The sequence below is a fragment of the Apium graveolens genome, unplaced genomic scaffold, assembly GCF_009905375.1.
Source record: "Apium graveolens cultivar Ventura unplaced genomic scaffold, ASM990537v1 ctg5185, whole genome shotgun sequence".
NCBI classification, from domain to species: Eukaryota; Viridiplantae; Streptophyta; class Magnoliopsida; order Apiales; family Apiaceae; genus Apium; species Apium graveolens.
The window spans coordinates 1-8,511 of record NW_027418852.1 but is presented as its reverse complement, the minus strand read 5'-3'; the positions used below and the strand labels follow the sequence as shown (position 1 = coordinate 8,511).

The 8,511-nt window shown below is 31.7% G+C and overlaps 1 long non-coding RNA gene across 2 annotated transcripts; it reads right to left on the bottom strand.

Annotated features, from left to right (window-relative positions):
- Nucleotides 1-267: 267 nt before the first annotated feature.
- LOC141702472 (uncharacterized) lies at nt 268-2,174 on the bottom strand. Of its 2 annotated transcripts, none has more exons than XR_012567127.1 (3): nt 2,096-2,174; nt 837-989; nt 268-628 (listed from the first exon to the last, which is right to left on the bottom strand). It is a non-coding gene; the product is annotated as an uncharacterized LOC141702472 (long non-coding RNA). The 2 variants fall into 2 exon arrangements; XR_012567126.1 differs by having other exon boundaries at nt 837-960.
- Nucleotides 2,175-8,511: the final 6,337 nt, after the last annotated feature.

Below are 8,511 nucleotides of genomic sequence, written 5' to 3'. Positions count from 1 at the left end.
CGGAGTATATTCCGTCGTAAGTTATCAACATATGACGAAAAATAATGTCGTATGTTCTCTTGCTGGACCCATATTTAATGAAATTAAACATAAATTTATGACGCAACTATACGTCATAAGTTAGTAAATTCCGACAGAAAAAATGTCGTATTTTGGGAATTAGGGCCTATTTACGATGGAATTTGCGATGAACAACCGTCGTAAGTTTGTATTTCCAGGTTTAAAAAAATATCTAGCCGAATTCCGGTCACTTTTCGGCAACCCCAATTCAACTATTTAACCACTAGTATTATCCCAATTCGGGAACATATCAGGGTTCCCTAAATGAATCCTACAATAGGAAACCGCCAATTTCTTTGCTTGCTTAATAACGGAAACCATATCATCCCTCAAATTCTTATCTTTCAAAGATAAAACCTTCTTCCCCTCATCATAAGCATGATGATAACAACCTAAAAAATAACAAAAAGCCGGCAACAAAATTCCCCGATAAGCGATCAATCAAAACCCTCTCCATTATATCACGAGACTATTTCAAGTTCGCGGCCTCGGCGCATTCCACATTGCATAGTATGGACTCAAATAATGAATTCTTCCTTGACTATCCTGATGTTCATCCTATGCATGCCTTCAACAACACAGGCATTAGAAATAAATATTAAAATTAGTTGCATACCAAGTAGTTGGAAAAGAATATATATAAATGCAATTGCAATAAAAATTGGACGGTACAAAAGGAATCGAACCAACTCCAAGAGAAAATAAGTTAACACATACAGTAGAGTGGAGAGGGAGGGTCGACAGAGAAAGAGGGGGAGAGAGAGTTGTCCTGATACCTAAATTTCAAGAGTTATGCTCAGTGATCAGGGATGGCAGAGACTTTCGAACAAATTCCAAATCACCAGTTTTGTTATATATATCTACTATCATTGCACTTAAAAGTGGAGGCTGGCTGCATGGCTGCAGAACAGTTTTCCCCGGATCAGTACCTATAACAACAACAATTAATTAAGCTCAACAAAATGAAGCACAAAAGTATTACAAGCTTAAAGAGAAGCTGGACTAGTTATGCTACAGAATAATATTGCAGGTTTGCCTTATGCATAATTAGGACAGAAGTTAGAGAAAGGAACATGTTCAACAACATGCTTCTAGGGGAGTTGAGCCGGACCTCCTCCGAACCTCAACGTCTGGCTCGAGATAGATGTTCCTTTCTGGTAAAAATGTATCTGGCTCAACTCCCCTAAAAGCATAGATTACGGATAATAAGCGCAGGCTGTAGCTGAACATAATCCTGTACAACTTAGCGCACCTGAACCAAAATTGAACAAAGGGTTTTACGTTGATGACATAATTTCTTAGCCCCGGTTCTAAGAAATTATACCCGGGCTAAGAAATTATACATATATATACAAAAACCTATGAGATTGATTGCTTTTTTGACAAAAGAATTATAATTGGTATTACCATGTTACAGAACATTTAGTACAAAATTAGATACATAATTACAAAATTTAAAATGAAAAAAAAATCAGAATTTGCTTAGTGAGAAGTGAGTATATAAATGGATTATTTGTTATGTAATATATAGATCATAATTCATAAACAAGGCGAGGTCAAGCCAAGTCAAGTTCTAAGTGTAAACGAGTTGTGCTTTAGTATGGCTTCGCTTCAAATTTGTTTGATCTCGCCTAGTTTGTGAACTCTAGCCAACTTGTGAACATCTCAGCTCTCATATTACAGGTCCATATAGGCTACAACTTATATTTAATGTTCGATAGAGCATTCAGTTACACCAAGTTATTTTTAATGTTAAATAGAGTACTCAAGTGATTTATGTTTTCTGTATGCAAGTGATTCAAAATCTTAAGAAGCAACTAGTTATTGCTTTTACTATGAAGCAAAACTTATTTTCTTGCATAAGCACAAGGCCTTGTTACTAGATTCCGTGTGGATTAAATTTTAAAATAAAATGCAGGTGACATCTAAGAAGAAAAGTATAGCAGGTGAGGCAGGAATGATTTTACAAGAAAAAGTGAAGCAATTGGCTCCTGCAACATAAACTGTAGTGGATAGGTAAACTGTTATTCTATACCTTAATAGGAGAGAGATTTTGACCAATAAAAATGTATCTGGTAAGCCAAACACCAGCTGCAACACTATCTTCCTCAACAATACCAGATGTTCATCACCATTATTTTAAATTCCCAACCCACCTCTATCTTCCTCAACGATAACCAACTAATTTCACTCTTCACACTCTCAACTCACCCCTTTTCTCTGTTACTTCTGAAGCAACTAATAACAGCAACAACAATGCGCCTTCTTTGAATAAAACTGGTGAATCTTCTTCACCACCCATCACTCTTGTTTCTCAAGACTCTGTTCCTCTTGCAGGTGTCATTCAGTTTGAAAAACCCAGCTTTTCTGCTCGGATTATTTGTTGGCTTCTAGTAAAAGCTGTACTAGATCAGGGCCGATTTTGACTAATGGCCAAATGAAGTAAAGTTTGACCATCAGCATCAGCTGACTCAACAGCCTTCCAAGAAGGATCACTTTATCTAATACATCTCTAATTTCATCCATAGCATCATCGATAACAAGTTGAATCAGAGCAGGAGATCCAACAAACATGATTTTTATAGCACTATCAATAAACACTTGTTCGTGCAATTGAAAACTGACTGAAACTAGTAAAGATCTTTCCGCAAGTGGGTTGTCTGATTGGATCGAAAAGTAAATGGGTTGCATCAAATTTTGGTTTTTGTTGATGTATGGGGATTAAGATTGTAGATCTGGGCAGTGAGGCGGAGAGAGAGGAGATGTATGTGTTTATCTTTGTCCAGTGTGCTGTGTTTCTCAATATTATCCAAGGGCTGTAAGTTGATTGCATACTAGCAATCCGTGTTAGACCCGTTCATCAAATAAATAAGTGACACGTACTCTATTATGTAGCTCAGATTACCATCTCCACCAGATACAGGGTAATAAAATTATTAAAAGATAAATTAGCGGAGGTAGAGATTTTGATATCAAAAACTTTAAAATTTCAAGTGATTTTTATTTTATTTTTAAAATTCAATTAATCCTTATATGATTTCTTTATAGGAGTATATATAAAAAGTTAATAAATTAATATAGTATATCCATATAAGAAGATCAACTAATATTTAATTGATCTCCTTATCACGCTAAACTACGATCACGGCTATTTTCTAATTTTTTTTATAATTTTATTATAAATCTATAATTATTATATATTTACATAAATATATTAAAATTAATATATGATTGAATAAATAAATTTAAAATTTATTTATATATTAACGCAATTCATGTATTGCACAAGATATAAAATATTATTATTCAATAGTGAGTTTGTGGACTGCTCTTGCAACCTAAAGTTACCACTTACAAGTCACACACAATCAATGGTTGAGTTATAATAGACTAAAGAGAGAAAAATGAAGTAATAAATAATTGAAGAGTTTTGAATGACTTTTTTAATGATATAACTAATTATTTTAAAATATTTGTCAACGATTCAACCGTGTGAAGTTTAATAGATATATATATATATATATTAGTGACATAACTAAAGTTACATATGAAAATAAGTTTATTTGGTTTGTCATTTGACTATTACATCTAACTAGTATTTAATCTTGAATTGGTGTTTTAATTATTTTAAAAATATTTTTCAACGATATAACCATATGGATTTTAATAGATATATATTAGTGATATAACCAAAATTTCATATCAAAATAGTTTTATTTGGTTTGCCATTTTAACAGTTAAGCGTTTGAGTAATACCACTAACTAGTGTTTAATCCTAAATTAGTGTTTCGATTATTTAAAAAAATATTTTTCAACGATCCAACCGTATGGATGTAAATATATTATATAATATATATCAGTGATATAACCAAAATTTCATATCAAAATAAATTTATTTGGTTTGGCATTTTAACAGTCAAACATCAATTCGACTAGTACAATTAATTAGTGTCTAGTTCTGAATTTGTGTTCCGATTATTTTAAAAAATATTTTTCATCGATCCAACCGTATGGATAACAATATATATATATATTAGTGATATAATCAATGTTTCATATTAAATTATTTTATCAAAATATTTAATTTTTTTCTGAAATTCTTGAAATGTCACCCAAAAATATAAATGTTGACATTAATATGGTTGGATCATGAAATAATATTTTTTAAAAATTGAAATTATCAAAATCATGTGTTAATTTACGACGGAATCCGTCATAAATTGTTATCTGCAAAAAAATTGAGAAAAATTAAATTTACCGCCAAAATTTTTGGAAAAAAAATTTAAATTTCCCTCTTTGATAACTTACGACGAATTTTAATTTTCGCCGTGAATTGGATGTTCCAATATTTCCGTGACAAATATTTCGTCATAAATTTAGATGAAATATTTTTTTATATTTATTTCAAGTTAATAGTTTAATAAAAATATTTAACTTACGACGAAATGTTCAAATCGTCGGAACTTCAAATGATTTTTTATTTTCCCGCCAAAAAAATTGGGAAAAAGTTAAATTTCCCTTTTTGATAACTTACGAAGAATTTTAATTTCCGTCGTAAATTTTAATAAAAATAATTAACTTACGATGAAATGTTTAAATCGTCACAACTTCAAATAATTTTATTTTTATTTAATCATGTCGTCCAGAATTTTATTAATAAATACTAACTTACGACGGTTTTTGGTTTCGTCATAAATAATTACGACGTTTACTTGTTTCCGTCGTAAGTTTGGCACGCATTTTTTTTCCGTCGTAAGTTGGGCGTCGTAAGTGGCCTATTTTGTTGTAGTGGGTTTAACAACTTGCTTTGAGTCCAAGATATATTTTCGACTTCTACTCGTTCCAGGTTTTACAATCAACAAAATCAAAATCTTAATCATTATTCCAATTCCATCAATGACCTCTTTTACTAGTAAGTGTAAAACTTTACATTTTTTGAAATTTTACTAGTAATTTGTATAGGTCAACTTCGAAATTTGGGGTTGTAAGATCGTGCTTTTGTATCACTTGTTTGAAAAGTGAATGGGATTTAACCAAAACTCCGCTAATATTATTAACATAAATTGAAAAATACTTTTATTTCACTGAATAACAAAAGTACAATTATATATTTTGTTACCACAGACCTACATCCTACATCTCTCTCTCTCTCTCAAATTCACTCGGTACATGTTATAAACTTGTTAGGGTGGTGTATTTATTATTCCCCTCGTAGCATTACCTCAATGCTTGATTATGTAAATCTATCAGCTGTCCCCACGTGATTAAATATACATATAATTGTAACAGCATAACAATTTTAAATATGTGAGATCCTGCATCTACAAGTTTCAATAAAGTCTTTATTCTTGTCTAAGATTTACTTTATGAACCAGCTAGTTCCACCTTGACTATAGTGCCGAAGAATGACAATAGTATGCAACATAATCTTCCAATCTTGAATCTTAAGCGTATATAACTGATGCATCCATGGATGGTTTTATTTCTTGAATCATGTTTCTCCTTCACAAATTGTTTTGTTTGACCCCTAACTAGTTGTGCTCATGGGATTTCAAGAACTTTGACTATTTTCTGTTGTATTTATTTTATCTCATATATTAATATTTCACGGGAAGAGTTTGAATTCTGACAATCACACATAATGCTAAAAAACTGGAAGTGGGACTAGAGGAACAATATCTAGTCCTTGGAAATTCTTTGGAAATTCCTTTATCATACATTCTTGCATTTAATGAATTCTGAATAAAATTTTAGATTGGAAGTGGGACTAGAGGAACAATATCTAGTCCATCTCAAGACATATTACAACCGACTAAGAAACTGGCTAGCTCTATTGGATTAACATATAACAATTAGGTAGGACGATTAGCAACATTTTCATCATATTAAATAAAATTTCAACTAGTTAGGATAATTAACTAGTCGTTCATGAGAACATATGCAACTAAGCAGATTCAGCTTGTTCGTATAAAATTTTAATATTGTACCAACTGTAGAAAATCGTGGCTACTGGGTAACGAGTAAAATAAATTTTTTTCAATTTTCGGCCAAAAGAGAAATATAAAATCTGAATCGAGTGATCTTGGTATCGAAAAATCGATAGCCTCTCATCAATATTTCATATTAATAAACCGGTCCACCCAAAGGTGCCTCTGTATATATATCTTATCAATTCTTACATAGAATTTAATTTAAAATACCAATATCGAATTGATATCCTAACTATGATTTCAACATTTGACAACAATCTAATCTTGAATTGAAGAAAAAAATTCACGAAGAATCCGTGGATATGAAATCTTCATGTTTCAACAATTTGTCAATTATTAACGAGCTCGACTTCGAAGTGTAAGTATAAAAGAAAGAATTGAATGTAAATATTCTATAAGGAATATTTGTCAGTTAATTAAGAAAATATTTAAAATAAATTCCTTGAACAATTGAAAGAGAGTATAAATCGGTGTGAGCCTGAATAAGATAATCACAATTTTGAATAGAACTTCGTGGATCAAATAAAAGAATTGGAAAAGTCCTGGTTCATATAATTTTTTTAAGTCATTGGTAATATCAGAAGTTCAAGGTAGATAACTAAAAGGATTTCTTGATGTGACTTATCAAGGAAATATGAATGATACAAAGTTTTAAGGGTGTAGCTTGACGAGGAGTAAATGACAAAATAAATCACCGATTATCCTAAATCTCACAATTACCCATTTGAGGATGATCCCACCTCCTCGCCTTCATAGTTACATATTCCAACTAGTGTGTCTCTTAACATCATTTAAGTCACTCATTAATTCGGTATCACAATTACATATATTATTCCAGTAATTTTCTCGAAGACCTTACTCCATATTATTTTAAAGGCATATGTTAAGCCGATAGGGTCCAACTACATGCATTCGTCACAAATTACAAGTGGCCAGTTCCTTTTGGGAACAGATCAAAGAGATCTCTCATGGATCTTAATGTAGTCCATAAGTTCAGGGCCATGTGGTGTAAGTAAACATATGCTACCAAATTGATAGAGGTTTACGAATATATATCTGTAATCTCTAATAACAATTCTGCCGAAATTTTTACTTTAGAGTCACTAGTCTCTCCATTTAGTAGGTTTCAAGATTGAACCATCATTCATTAGTCCTATGCAATTCCATTGCGGATATATCAACGATTTTATAAAGTCATCGATCTCCGGGTTGACCCATCATGGTCTAACGTATGAAGCATACTCATAATATCATGATATAGCTTGCTCGTCTTACGATAACGTCCTCATACAGAGTGGAACTCTTTTTTAAGGGTAATAAAATCATCAAGGGTGTAGTGGATACTATATTTGGCGAATATAATGTTTATAGGGTATTGGATCCTATAAGAAAATAATACATCTAAATATAATCCGTAACTTAACCCATTAACCTTAAATCTGTAATCATAATGAGACTTCATGGTTCTCACGTGTAAAATCCCGAATTTTTGACATCGTAAAAGACCTTTATGAATAGTAACCTTGCAGTTCAATAAAAACTTTTACGAAAACACCTATATATGAGCTTTTAAAATAAAATTTCTAGTTGATAGTGTGATTTTACGTACCAAATGAGTGTATGTAAAAGCCCTTCGTTTTCGGAGAAAACGAACTTTATAATCTTACGGACTATCGAGGAATACGAGAATCACATTACGATCAAGAATTTAGAATTCTAAAAATGAAAATCCAAGTATAAGGTTTCAAAGCATAAATGATTTATAAGAAAGGATTTACCCAACGAATAGATTACGAAGATTTACCACAAAAATGAATAAGCGACCAAGCGAATCCGTAAGTGAATGAATGAACCAACTAAGGCCATACAAATCCCATGCAAAAATATGCCAACCAAATTAGTACAAGGAGAAACCAAATTGGTTGATCAATTTGAACGAAGTTCGAAATATGGTTCCTTAAAACAAGGATTCTTGTTATTCATCATTAAAAGTTTGACAAATCCATGTACTAGCCAATGGCTAGCCTTAGAAAATAGATGCATCTTCAATTATTAAACATATACATATACATATCACACATATCACTGAATACTTCTAAAGGAATCCAATCCAAGCAACGCGCTCTCTCTCTCTCTCTCTCTCTCCAAGAACACAATGCTGATTTTCAAGAACACCACGGAAAGAAGAATTCAAATCTCATGTTCTACTGATTCATAAATCATCAAATTTTAACCAAATCTCCTCCATATATGGGTAAGCTACTTACCAAATTTGGAGCCCATCAATGAAGTTTTCAATTTTATAAAAATGATTTAAGTTGAGGATAAATAGTAACTCCGAAAATTACTAACTTGTTTTCTTGATTTTTCATGGAAGTTTAAGTCTCCTAAAGCTAGACCAAGGCTTCATCAAGGATATTAGGACTTAATCAAGTATTATAAAGCTTCAAGGAAGGTATTA